The sequence below is a fragment of the Ambystoma mexicanum genome, chromosome 6p (assembly GCF_040938575.1).
Source record: "Ambystoma mexicanum isolate Mex_15411 chromosome 6p, UKY_AmexF1_1, whole genome shotgun sequence".
In the NCBI taxonomy this organism is placed as follows: domain Eukaryota; kingdom Metazoa; phylum Chordata; class Amphibia; order Caudata; family Ambystomatidae; genus Ambystoma; species Ambystoma mexicanum.
The window spans coordinates 563,121,455-563,136,291 of NC_090935.1; the positions used below are offsets into that span (position 1 = coordinate 563,121,455).

Genomic DNA, 14,837 nt, shown 5'->3' on the forward strand with positions numbered 1-14,837 from the left:
GTGGCACGCTGTACAAATAATAAACAAACAAACAAACAAGACTCTATCCTCTGTGGAGGAAAAATTCAACGATTGTGAGAAGGCACTCCTGGCAATGGTGTGGGCATTGAAAAATTACCACCCGTTAATCCAGGGGAACACATCATAGTGGAGACTCCACACCAGCCTTTGCAATAGGATCTGGGCCGAAAATGTGAGTAATTCTTGAATTACTTCCTGGATTCTGTCAATGCAAGGCTTTCCTGTGGAGGTCAGATATGGCCAAAACAAGAAGAGTCCCCTCGCAGAAGGTCTGGATGACTTGCATGATTGTGCCAGAGAAAACTGTCTCGAGGACGAAAGTCTTAAAACCCAGGACAACATGGAGGCGTACCTGAATTCCCCACACAAAGTCTATGAAGAAGACAAGTGTGAGGGAATGGCCACAGTTTATGTGGACGGGTGCTCCTACCATGTTGATAACAATGGGGAAATGGAACTGGTGGTCGGCGTTGGGAATTCCTGGGTGAATGATGCCCCGCAACCCTCCGCTGGGTACAATACCGGTCCCCACAGTAGTCAGGTGGCAGAGTTGATGGCAGCTCATCAGGCCATCCTCACTGCCGTCCAACACCAACTCCACGAACTGGTCCTAATCACTGACTCAGATTATGTCCAGAACGGGTTCGTGAAACACCTGGTAAATTGGAAAACCAGAGGCATGCTATGTGCTAACAAAAAACCGCTTAAACATGGCAAGCTTATCCAAAATATTGATGATCTGGTTACCTCTAATGGGATGACCATCTATTGGAAGAGGATCAAGGGTCATTCCAGGATAGAGGGGCCAGACAAAACTGGAAACAACCTAGCTGATCAGTTGGCCAAAACCGGAGCCATCCAGGGGGATCTCTTTGAGATCGAGTCCCTGTTGGGGGAAATTGAGGTCACTGCTATCACTAGGTCCCAGCCAAATGCTTACATTGAACTCTCAACTGCCCAATTGAGTAAGGAGACCCCAGATGCTGATTTAATCACTCCACAAAAAGGGAATCTGATTATTGGTAAATGTTATCAACACATTGATGACACTGAGAACTTTACCCTGATGGATACAGATTACATTGGGAAAGAGGGCCTCAGAGTGTTGATGAAATGTCCAAAAATGTTCAGAATCCAAGACGGTTTGTTGGTAAGGAGATCCATATCTGGCTGTGACCAGTGGGTGGTCCCTTCCTCTTTCCGGAGCTTGATGCTAAGTCACGCCCATGATGTGGCCACAGCCGGTCATTGGGGGTTCACACTACTTTAGAAATCTTGTGAGAGGTTGCATACTGGCCACACATGGGGCATGACATTGACCAATACTTGAAGGGGTGTCTTGTGTGTTCACAATTTCAGCCAACATCACTCACACACTGAGCTCCCCTCCAGAAGAGGGCGATGACACTGCCTTGGTCAGATTTACAAGTAGATTTCATCAAGCCCGTGATTCCCTCCTCTAGGGGGAACAAGAACATGTTAACCGCAACATGCATGTTTACCAAATGGGTGGAATGTCTCCCGCCCCCTAAATTGCAAGGCAGAAACAGCAGCTACCCTGATTATCAATCACATCTTCTCGCGTTTTGGCCTACCCAAAAAGGATTGAGTCAGACTGAGGTAGTCACTTCACCAGCGAAGTGATGACAAAGAGATGGGAGTTACTTGGGCTAAAAATGAAACTTCACATTGCATACCGGTTGTCCTCTAGTGGTGGAATTGAGGGGTACAATATAACCATTGTGAGCATTCTAAAAAGGTTTGTGGCAGATTCTGGGCCAAGTTGGGACATCCGATTACCGCTTGTCCTGATGGCCATCAGATCTACACCTTCTTCTGCAACGAAGATGTCTCATTTGAGCTGATGACTGGATGAAGAATGGTGCTACCTCAGCATCTGCTCTATAGAACACAAGAGCAGACACTGATCAACGCCTCCACGACTCATGAGTATGTTGAGAATCTAAGAAAACACCTTCAACATGCTTTTGCGTACACTCAGCGGAATCTAGAAAGATCTGCACGGGGCATGAAGACTCAATATGATCTAAAAACAACCAAAGAGGAAGACAGGGTCTACTTGTACAATTTCCAAAGGAACCAGACCAAAGAGTGCAAATGTTTGCCTAGCTGGCAAAGTCCTTTTGAAATTGTAGACAAAATCTCACCTGTCGCCGACAGAATCCGCATCCACCAAAGGCAAATTGACAGAAGAGAAATGGGTCCACATTAATCAGCTAAAGAGTTGTCACCCTAGACACACTTTGCAGCAAATTGAGGAGCCCACAGAGAATCAAATGGAGGAGACATCTGAAACATGTGAATCAGAAAGACAAGAACCAGAAGGGAACAGATAGTCTTCGGTATAATTATGTAACAGGGAGTATTGTTCTTCATTATGAATTCTTATCACTGAATGCCTGCATATCCCACTGCTGTCAACTCGATTGGAGGGCAGTTAAGGGGAAATGGTAGGAACCGGTTTGTGTTCTCTTTCATAGATTTATTCTGATTGCACCATCACTACGAAGGAGGACCTCCTCAGGGACACGGAAAGAAGGAACCCAAGGAAATCCGGGGGTTGTCTCTCAACATCATAAAGGAAGATCCAAGAGAAAGCTGGGGGTGTCGTTCCACATTCCAACCAGAGGCAGCGAGAGGAGCGTGACGCACCGCTCTCCGATGGAAGAAGGACTCATACCTGACTGATCCTGCTTTGCCACATGAAGAAATCCCACTTGCCCGATTCTCCCTCGACTTGAAATCTCAGAAGAGTCAGGGGGTGGGGGATGTGTGGGATATATTGACCCACTCAACAGTATTTCACCACATCACCAAGCTGCTGTCTGCAAGAAACAGCAAAATGGCTGTGCTGGCTCCTGTGCACACCAGGACCTCAAAACTGCGTTTCTGCAGCAACAAAAAGATGGCTGCACCATCCTGCCTAGCACACTTCAGGCAAGATGGAACAAGGGGACACAATGAAAAAGCATGGCAGTGTGTTCTGAAACATATAAATGGAATCAAGTGAAAAGGCAGCACTGTTTTGCGGAAAACCCAAAATTCCCCTTCAAAATGAAACATGTTCACCCTTTAAAAATGTTACTTTGATGCTTATTCCATCTGTTCATTCTGTAACCACTGTGATTAAAAAGGCTCTGTCATGCCCAGGATATTTCACTGTGCTTCACCAAAACCAGGCATAATTCCTGAGTGACAGGCCCAGTCAAACCAACTCTGAGAGAAATCAATAAGCAATTTCACTTTCACTTGCACAGGAACACGTGTTTATTTCTTTCCAAAAGTATCCAGGCTGAGCAGTTCAAAGAGACTTTAACTCTCTGAGCCAGGTCAGTGTCAATGTATCTATGCTTCAGATAAAACTCCTGCATTTAGGGAAATTACTATAGCTGCAAAGACAATGTGGGCAGCTCAGGAAACTGCCAAACCGAATTTAAAGAAAGAAATGCTAGCAGTTTTCAACACATGTAAGAATGGGCTTAGCTGACTGAAGAAAAAAAAATGCCCTGTTTAAAAATAATTTGTTGAATGAAAGCCAGCTTACTTAGCAATGTAAAGGGCCTTTTCTGCTGGTGAAAATACATACGTGGGTTATTTTCTTTCACAGGCTTGTTTTAAGTCAGGACCTCTAATACGAAGATAAAGAGTTTAAACCACATGGGCTGAATTTGCAAGCTCAAAAAAACCAGTTATTACAGTTGTCAGTTCTGACACTTCGCCCATGAGGAAGGAAATCACACCATAAACTCTCAGCAGAGACTAACAATCCACTGATAATTAGAGGGTGGGGAAGAATCTAGCCTACAGAAACCCACTGACAATGGGACTCCCAGGGCAAGGAAGTTGAAAGTGTGAAGGGGCAATGAGAAACCCCGACCTTGCCTTGAAGGAAATTACAGTTGGTTGCAGTTGGGGGAAGGAAAAAAATGATCTAGTGACAATGGACTACCTTTTGGTTCTAAAGACTATTTTATAAATAAACTTTAAAGACTTTTTTATCTGCAGCACGAATTAGTAAAAATGTAAAACGTTCGCAGTTTTAAATATAATTTCATCTGATTTCTTTTAAGACTTGGTAGAATTCATTGCCACCTTGGGAACAGAGATGGGAGAATATGGCAGATTACGAGTAAAGCAATTATGTTGCCATGGTGTACATACATCCCTTATGATAGTCCACACCCATGTATAAAGTTCCAGAATTTTGAGTAATATAAATCTCATTGAAAAGCACGAAAAAGTGGTAGAAGGACGAAACAAGGTCTCACAGACTGGAGGATTGGACTGAAATGTGCTGCACAAAATATGTAACCTGGGTATACAATTTGCTAAGAGATTGCAATTGTATAAATGTATGTTTCTGGCAAAAGTCGGATTTTAGTTAAAGTAACTATGTGAGATTTTTGGACATTGTAAAACTCACACCATAAATCTGACATCATTTTCTTGAAATCCAACCAACTGAGAGCGAGGCGGAGACTCTCACCCTTGTCCAATTTTGTTGTTAGAGGCGGGTTTAGTTAAGCCTGCCCCAGTCATATGCTGTGATGATGTCATTAGGCATTATAAATAAGAGTCCCTGACAAGACTCACACCCACACACACTCTTCCTGATTTTCCTGCGCCTGTGTCCTGTTCCATCCATCCAGATTCCTGATCCCAACTACAAGGCCAAAACATTGCTGACCCTACTCCAGGGTCCACTGCAAAACCCAAGCATTGCTGATCCTGCTCCAGCAAGGCCTACATTCTGAAATCCCACTAAAACTCCCAAATAACCATAGGGGAAAGCTGTGGTGTTTTTGGGAAGCATCCTAGTACCACTAACTGCATGCATCCTGTCATCCAACTCGATCTTTAGTATCCAGTGACCAGAATTGCCATTCCAGTCCAGTGCCATCCGGTGACCAGAACTGTCCAGCTGTTTGCCAGGTGCCCTGCCATGTAGTGACCAGAACCCTTGATGGTCCAAAATCCTAAACTAAAAGTGGACTGTAATAATCATCCCTACCCCATCTAAATCCATAGTTTATCTTGTCTTTGTCCTCATCCCACTCTCTTAGTCACCCTATCCTGATACCTTGTTCAAACTGTCACAATAATTCTTGCAACCCTGTCCTTGATTTCTAGTGTTAGCACCACGTTTCTCTTCATTTCTGTCTTGCATAGATCCTAAATCATTAGCGATATTGTGTCTAAATAAATACATTTTCCCTTAAGAACAGGGATACACTGCGTAAAGGGTTACAACTGCAGCGTAACTTTTGAGATTCACGGGTGGCGTTCTTCTTTTTTTTTTTCTTAGCCATTAAATCTAGTTTAAGTGAGATTTGCCTTTCAATTTTAAAGCCGATTCCTCTTTTCACCTCTCTATTTTCCTAAAAATGAACCTCACTCTATCTTGCATAACTCACCCAATTTACCAGCTAGAGACCTCATTCTCAGAATCAGTGTATTTCACCCCTTTTTATTAAAAACCGTTTGGTTAATTTTAGGTCGGAATGGAAAAAATGCAACTTTGACACATGTTATTTTGCTGCAATCTGTTTTAAACTTTCCATTCATTTTCAAATTGTATGCTCTTGGTAATCCATTTTTTCGGATTGTTAGTGTATTTGCATTGTTGCTTTAGTGAGGAATTATATTTGCTTCAGTGATTTTAACGCACAATCCTTATTTATTTGTCCATTTCCGAGTGTCATTTTATAACATTGAAAGTGGTTTAAAATCATTTTTTCTCTCTTATTTGGGGATGGAAGTTCCGATTAGGATTCCGTTTCTTGCCTCTTATCCTTATTGACCTGCTGCTTCTGTTTATACACTCAGAATTGATTATTTGTGGGTTGAGTGAACATTGCAGGGGGAAATTCTAACTTAGGTGCTATCTGTGTTAAATCAAAAGTGCTCCTATTCTGATGTGCTGTTTATATGTTCCCCACGAAAGTTAAACCCAGTGCATTGCTCACATTCTTATTGTAATTATCACCCAATTGGTGATTGCTGCCCCACATTAAAAGTGTATGATTTCTTTTAAATTTTAAAATAAATAAATAAATATTGTATTTTACCAACCAGCCTGGTTCATGGTCCATTGTGACCCAGGGTATTTGGAAAGGGTGTGTGATATGAGTGGTGTACCATCTCAATATTGAATCAATATAAAAAGATAAGCATTTCCATCGTGCGCTGCATAGTAGGCCGAAACCAAGGTGTGTGTCGCCTGATTGAAATCCTTAACAGGTGGTCACTCCCGATTGCCTCCCCCTGTGTTTAGTGGTCGCTCATCCTATTCAGCTCTGTGGAGACAAACATGTGGGCCTTACATGAAGTATACCCACCCTCTGCCATGTATAAATGTCCTTACATTCTTCTGCTGGGATACAGGGCAAGAGATCCCAGTCTGCCATAAAGGTCTTTCATAAACCTCCTATTTGTTCAGTCCTTGATCTAGTATTTCTTCCTCGTTGGGGAGTCCTACTCCATTGCGTCCACACACAGGCTGCATTAAAATCACCTCCTACTACTGTATTGGCATTTCTGTCTTTCTCCAGCCAGTCTCCAAACAGCATTGGCAGTGTTCTCTGGAGGCTGTGCATATGTGAATTGCATTGTTTTCCATAGATGTTGACTATTAGGAAGTTTGGCTCCGGGAGGGGCATTTGAATGCATATGGCCATTACATCAGATGAGGCTACCTCTACCTCATAATGTCTGCAGTCCCAGCTTAAATCTATAGCCACTGCTCGCCCTCCTTTATGTTGGCCTTGTACTCGTCATATTGCAGGTTTACAATAAGTTCTGAATCCTGTCAGATCGAAGGTTTCCCTGGCCATTGTTTCCTGTAAAATAATAATATTTGCAAGTTTGAAGGGCGTACAGGTAGTTCTGTGCTTTTTTTTTGTAGAAGCCACAGATGTTCCATGACATTATGCTTATGTCATTTATTTCAAAGATGCTGCTGATTTTGTTTTGTCTTCTTGAATATTTCTATGGCCCCTTCCAGCCAACCCATTCATCTGCCAATTCCATAGGTCATTTTGCAATTTCCAATTTTTGAATAGGTTTTAGGTAGATTTCTGTTTTTTCCAAGGTCAGCAATTCCTCCAGGCAGAATCCCAGAGTCTTCAGGGTAGCTCGATCGCTCCATGACATCTGAGCAATCAGATTTGAGGCAAATTAGCAGACCAATCTTTCTGCCCCCTTCTTTAGAAAGGCCACTCACAAGATGTCTTCTGAGCAGAGGGCTCTTAGCTGAGGGACAGCCTGGAACCCTCTAATTATATTTCCCCTGTTCCTGTTTTCTTTGTTGCCAGCTTTCCACCCCATTTCTGTGTCTTTCTCTGTTTTGTTGATGGATTTGGTGGACTTACTTTGGTAGACTTACTTTGATGGAATCCGGAACTTCTATTTCCTGCCCTACACTGGGGGCACTCTCTCAATTTCCCTTTGTAGTTGACGTTACACATTCTGATGATTTCGGTGTCCTTTGTTCTGGTTGAGTGATTACTTCCCTAATGGTCACCTCTACGAGTGACTCATTTCCCTCACTTCCTATATTAGGAGAGACCTGATTGCCCGTCTCTTGTATGTCCAGATAAGTGGTCATTTTTTACTTTCTTTTCTTACTTGGTACTCCCTTTTCCTTTCTTTGTTCTTCTGTGCTGGTCTTTGCCTCTTTTTCCTTTTGGGGATTTCCTGTTTCTTTTCCTCCTATTGAAATCGCATCCAAGAATTGTCTTGCGTTATTCCTATTATTAGTATTTGGTGCCAGCAGATTTTTAGATTTCTTTTTCTTTTTTGGATTTCTCACTTTCCTCTTTTGTTTGTTGATTTTCACTCAACCTTCTTGTTCCTGTTTCACCATAGAGGTTTCCTCTGTGGTTTGTATAGAAGAGTCCTGCCTCTCCCTGTCCTGTTCATTTCCTTGTGTGACAGTTGCATTTAGTTGGTCACATAAGGGAGAGGGGGAGTCTGGAGTCCCCATCTCCTGATTTGAATCTTGCTCCACCCGATCTGGTTCTCGCCAAGCAGCGCTTGTCTCTATCCATAGTGTAGGGTCCATATGTTGTATTTCTGGTTTCTGGATGGTATGGTGAACCTCATCCCACCTCTTTGATTTCCTTTCCTTCTCCCTTTAAGAAATAGGGATCATTAAATGACATCCTCTGGTTTTAGCAATGTCTGACTGTATTTCCTCATAGGCCACTATTTTAAGTATAGCTTTATCGTTATATTTAACAAAACTGATACCAGACCCTGGAGATACACAGCTATATATCATTTCGATCTTGGGGGCCCACTGTCAAAGGTAACCCATGGTTGTTGGAATAATTTAGATTTCAGCAGGCTGTTGTTGTGAGTGTACATGTGACTCTGTGTCTTCCAGGTTTTCAAACTACATGGCAGCTACATGTGTGTCAGTAGAAAGGGCCTGTGCAAGAGAACACACGTGTCCCATATATTTTCAGCATTGGGCATTGCAAAGTGAGGCCTGATTAGCAGAGCACATGTGAGAAAAACAGCATCATTTTACAGTGTAAAAATAAAAAAAGCTTGCACACCCATGCAGATGGAATTTTTTTGTTGTGGTTTATTACCTGGTCACACTGAACTCATGCTGTCCCTGTACCCCCAATGAATGTGGCACACAATAAAGCACTATTCTTTTTTGTTAAGGTTCAATTTGATAAGGCCTCCAACCCGTCTCGCACCCAACCCCAACAAGTACCCGGTGCCACAATGGACTAAGAACCAAGCCGGTGTGTAGTCAGAATATATATATTTCTTAATTTATGTAAACAAAATTTGACAAATAGACTAACATCAGCCACCAGTGCTGTGGCAACACAAGAACAAAAATGACTTCCGTAAAGGCACCAACACAGAGATAACACTGAGATATGCAGTCACAATTATTTCTTTTTAAATCACCCACCTATACAGAAAAAGAACAATAAACACACACAGTGATTGCTGATTCGGTTATAGTACTTTTCTCCCAGCAATCCCCGCCCTCCAAACATCAATTAGACTTGGCCCCTCTGAATTGAAGGCCCATGGCAGAGAGTGGGAACACAATGGGAACATCGTTTTGGGGATTCTAATCACAGATGCAATGTGAGGGAAAGAAAAGCAATGGGAAATTCATTTTGCCACACCTAAAAAGAACAGGCAGGGCTTTGTGGGTCTGGTCAGAGCACAATGGGAACAGGGGGGCAATTTCGTTTTTGAACCTGCCCATACTAAGGCACTACCATGCTTCACACATTTGAGTAAAATGAAGGGGATCAATGGGGAATTTCATTTTGAACACTGCACGCTCATGTGGAAACAGGGTTTTGTAATGAATTCCTTTGGCAAATCTTTGTCTATACCGGCTCAAAACACACTGGGAAGAGCTTGTTGGTTTTGAATGCCAACAAACAGATCCTGTGATTTCAATAGGGGAATTAATTGATTTACTTTAATTAAATAGGCTAAGGATCTACACAGACAAACTGGATATTTTGCTATGGAGAAATAACTAAAACAGTGCTTGAGAATTGCAGGGCCTACACACTCTATGGCTTTGGGGATGGTTTTACTTACAGGAGAGGCCTTGGAATGGGCATCGGGGACCAACAGGGTACTGCTGGGGCAGCAAGGGGTCAGCCAAGCATCTCCTCTGAATACTCCAAGGGGTCCCCAGTCTTCTTCTATGTCTCATGGTTCCTGTCTCCAATGCAAGATTTAGGCCTCTCTGCTGGGATGTTTCTCGCAAGAGTTCAGCGGCAGGTTGCCTCCTGGAATAAGTGACAAAAATACCAGTTCTAATGTAAACTGATCTACTTATAGGCCAAATGACATCACAAACTTCTCATGATTCCTGCAGAATGGATTGGTTGATTTTCTCTACCCACCTCCCACATGTGTGCTAATAGGACAAGGAGCTGAGGGGAGTGAGTGTAGGACAGCTGTGGGAGGAGAAAGCTTGGTCATCCCAATTTGACAGGGGGCTCAGCATGTTCAAGACTCACAAAATCTATCAACATGGCAAATACCCTAAATTTTTCTTTACATGTATGAATATATTTTTGAGAACTACATGTTAAGGCAAATCATATGATGCTAAGCTGAAGTTGGCACACCCTCCCTATGCAGAGATACTGTTTTTCTTCATTTACTCAGGAGCCATATCAGTGAAAAGGATGCCACTTCATAATTGTATTGTTAATTATTTCCTTCCTGCTCATACCAACTTTCAAATCTCTTGGAAGCAATGGAAGGCCCAAATATAATTTTCATTAATAACTTTAGTTATGTTTATCACACAAAAATCATTTTAGTGTGGTTCAAAGGAGGGGACTGTCACCTTTAATAAAAGTCTGGAATGACCTTTGTGACATCTATGCTGCCCTTTTAATGCATTAAATGTATTTTCCTATTAATTCAACTGTGATCTTCACAGGCCTTGCTCACTCTAGCCCCCACCCTTGTGACACGATCCCGTTACAGGCCCAGGGGTGGTGGGCTAACAGGGGGAGGGAACCCCCCTCTCATACAATAGGGAAAAGGCGGACAGGGATGGTGGCTGGCTGGCATGAGCATGTGGGTGGCTGCGGTCTGGTTGCGGCCCGCAGGAAAGAGCAGAAGGCAAGGGCACCGCCCATCACCAGACAAGAAGCACAGAGCACGTGCGAGCCCGGCACGTGCAGCAATTCACCTGGCATGTGCACAAAGCCAACGCCCCTATGCATCTAGTGCCGGCAGGGTGTGGCACATGACTATAAAGCCGCGCCCCGAACTGCACCCTGTGCTTAGCGTTGTTTCTGCTCCTAACAAGAGCAGTGTTTTACTTACCGCTCCTGTGCTCAAGCATCTTCTCACATTGAGCTCCTCGATCACAAACATTCTTCTGCATCCAGTTGGTCTTCTTCAGCATCCTTCTGTCCTTCAGCATCTTTTGGCTCTTCAGCATCCTTCGGTCCTCAGCATCCTCTGGTTCCGCCCTCCTCACAACTGCATGCACCAGCTATTAGCCCTTGGCCTTCCAGGTCCCTGGCTTTTGGTGCCGACGCCCTGTTCAAAAGCAAACAACAGGATTAGAATTCACATTCCGTCCTTCGCCCATCAGAACCACTTGAGAATTCGAGAACTTACCTGCATTCTGGAACGAGCGAGTCTCCTGCAGGGTTCCGCCATTGGTTCAATGCCACGTTCCCACACCTGGAGGGAGAGAAAGAACATAAAACTGCTACCCACTTCAACCCGTCTTCGGGACCCATCCCCAGAGCCGCGATTGCAGACACAAAACCACATGTGAGCCGCATCCAAATGCTCCAGCCAGCCTCGCAGCTTAAGGGGGATTAGAGGAAGGGAGAAGGGAGAGGGTGAACAATACAGGTATTTTCCCACAGTACACTTACCCTTGTTTTGCCCCTTAGGTTCCACCACAACCCTCCGAACACCAGAACGCAAGTCCTGAACACACCCAGACCCCTCCCAACCTCACTGCCCCCTTGGAGGATTTTCATCCAGGAGACAGGTGGGGGAAGGCGTGGTTTGGACATATGGGCGGGTGAAAAGGGGACCGACACAGGGACCACTCTGCAGCACCGTCCGGACCTGGCACTCCTGCAGGGCACAAGAGGTAAGCGTGACACCTTGTTCCTCTAACTTTCATTTATTGTTACACATGTGACTAGGCAGAAGTTGGCTCATGTTTAACTTAGCCTATCCCTCGTCAAGGCCTGAGAGGCCCTGATAGCAACACTAATGGTTTTTGTATGGGCAGTGTGACCTCAAGGTCACTTCTGTTGCAAGAAAAGGCATGGGCTTATATGATTTTCACTGTGGCTTCAATCTAAGCAATGCATTTCTTTCTCTATTATGAAGTAATGGCTTTGATTGATAGTTTGACAACCAGACCCCTGTTTTCAGGCATGCAGAGGAAAGGTCTTGGAGGTTAAGAAATGACCGGCTCATGAAGCCTGCAAATAAATGGCTTTTAAACTCACACATAATTGCATTATACATGACATCTTCTTATCCATATGTAATGTTTTAATTTCACAGTTTCAAAATACATGAGCATCACTTCTGGATTGTCCATATGTATAGGGCGGTTATATGAGAAAACCATGTTCAAACTTTGAAAGTCTAGCATCTTTCTCTGCATACTGTCATTTGGATGAGGGGAAAAACAACAAGGAAATTCTTGTATTTCTTGTAAAGGCCAGGAGCTCGGTTTGACTTTAGTTGGCTGGAGCACATTCTGATATTACATTGAAGATAATGTATGCATGGCTGTCTCTTTAAGTAACAGTGCAGATCTCCATGTATTGAGTGAAATGGCATTGTCAGTCACATGTCTTTCTTTTCCTTGCTTAAATGCATTGAGCATATCGTCGCACCTTTAATTCAATAGGCTTCATGTCTGACATCATCATTTCTATGCTGGCCTTATTCTTCTGTGGGCTTTTACAAATGAGTCTGGCCTCTTGATTTCTAGCATTCAGGGGCTATATTTCACCCCACATTTACACATAGACCCAAAAACAGACACATTGACACGTTAACACACATGCCAAGTACACACCCATCCAATCTCCAGCAAAACAGACCAGACCTATTGGCTTTGCCAGTGCTTTCTGTTTATGGGTGTTAGCTGCCAGAGTCGAGTCTGACCCAGGTTGTGTACACTGCTCCGCGTACAGCCTGGGACTTAGCTAATGTTGCTAGAAGCATATTTCCTGACAGGTGGAAAAAACCATCTCTGATGAGCTCTTGTTGGGTGTCCTGACCCACGCATCTAAACGCTTCTCTCCAACAGCAAGGGTAGGGGGTAAACCCAACTCCACTAGTCAACATAGAACATGACACCATTCCAATAGAGGTGGATAACAGCGACTTAAAGAGTATTACTCTAGCCGCAGGCACCATTATTGGAATGGCGGTTGATGACCGACATTTTTCCATTGATTTAGGAAATGAACTGTTAGGACCAATCCCCAAGGACTGCTTTGACAGTGACAGTGATGACAATACAACACCAGACAGGATTTTTACCCGGCATGGGGGGAACTTCCTGGTGTACACTTCTTGCCCCTATGGTAAGGAAGATGTGACTTGTGACTTCAGGAGGGATGAGGTGATTTTCCAGGTCCATGAGGGTTGCCTTTCCCACCTGAGGCCTCCAGTCCAAATCAGCACTCTGACCAGGGACTTCTCCACCCAGCTGGAGGAGGCCGCTGAGATAGCCAAACCAGAAGTCTTTCCAGGCTTCAGGCAGATGGTGGAAGAGAGAGTCAACCTAGCTGATGCCTGTGTGACTCTGGAACAGAAGCAAAAGTTGAAACAAGTTTTCTTGGATTTCCAAGATCTCTTTGCGGTAGACTCATATGACTGTGGTCGCACCGACATCCACACAACAACAATCCCCACGGACCCTGGCATGACTCCAGTGTTTGTGAAGCAATATCGCTTGCCTCTCGCATCAATGGAGTCCCTTACTGAAATAATTAAGAACCTTGAGTCCCGGGGAATAATCCGTCCAGTCCACAGCACTTTCAATAATCCGGTGCTGGGAATATTGAAGCCAAACGGCCAGTGGAGACTCTGCGCCGACCTTAGGGAGCTCAACAAACGGGTCCATACTTCCCGATGGCCTCTGCCCTACATTGACCAAGGGCTGGCCCAGATCCAGGGGTCACAGGTATTCACTGCAATAGACCTGACCAATGGATACTGGACTGTGCCTGTCAGTAGGGAGGACCAATACAAACTGGCTTTTACCTTTGGGGGCCAGTAGTACACATGGACCCGGACTCCCTTCGGATACCTCAACTCCAGCAATGAATTCAACATTTTCCTACACAAGGCCATGCCCGACCTGGGTGCAAGGGGTAACCTGGTTTATGTAGATGATGTCCTCATCAAAAGTTCATCTGTGGAGGAACACATAGTGGAGATCCGTTATGTTCTGACCCAGTTGAGGGCCGCCGGAGCAAAACTTTCCTTTCAGAAAGCACAGTGGTGTAGAACCCGTGTTAATTTCTTGGGGCATGAGATTACTCCTCAGGGTCTCTGTCCCCAGGAAAAGAAGGTGGAAGCACTCCAAAAACTGAAAGACCCCACAACTCTGCTGGAACTAAGGAGCCTCCTTGGACTGACTAATTACAGCAGAAAGTTCATTGAGGGCTACGCAGAGATCACCAGACCCCTGATTCATCTCCTGAAGGGGGGGTCAAGTGGGAATGGGGTCCAGAACAAGCCGAGGCGGTAAAACAACTCAAAAGAAGCCTCTCACAAGCGCCTTGCCTAGCTTACCCTGTCAGAAACAAGGAGTTCTTCCTGGAGACGGGGTTCTCCAATACGTGCTTGACGGCAGTATTATACCAAAAGCATGACAAGGTTAATAAAGTAATCTCCTATGCGAGCAAAACTTTATCCTCTGTGGAGGAAAAATTCAACGATTGTGAGAAGGCACTCCTGGCAACGGTGTGGGCATTAAAGAATTACCGCCCGTTTATCCAGGGGGAACACATCATAGTGGAGACTCCACACCAGCCTCTGCAATATCTCCAAAGTGATAGAATCCGGGCCGGAAATGTGAGTAATTCCCGAATTACTTCCTGGATTCTGTCAATGCAAGGCTTTCCTGTGGAGGTCAGATATGGCCAAAACAAGAAGAGTCCCCTCGCGCAAGGTCTGGCTGACTTGCATGATTGTGCCAGAGAAAACTGTCTCGAGGACGAAAGTCTAAAAATCAAGGACAACAAGAAGGCATACCTTAATTCCCCACACAAAGTCTTTGA

The 14,837-nt window shown here is 44.3% G+C and overlaps 1 long non-coding RNA gene across 1 annotated transcript in view; it reads right to left on the bottom strand.

Annotated features, from left to right (window-relative positions):
- Nucleotides 1–14,837, bottom strand: part of LOC138511601 (uncharacterized) — a 99,653-nt gene that overhangs the window by 40,721 nt on the left and 44,095 nt on the right. The window contains exons 2-4 of the long non-coding RNA XR_011280638.1: nucleotides 11,182–11,247; nucleotides 10,882–11,100; nucleotides 9,631–9,824 (exon numbers count right to left, since the gene is read on the bottom strand). This is a non-coding gene — a long non-coding RNA (uncharacterized lncRNA). The remainder of the gene's footprint in view (nucleotides 1–9,630; nucleotides 9,825–10,881; nucleotides 11,101–11,181; nucleotides 11,248–14,837) is intronic.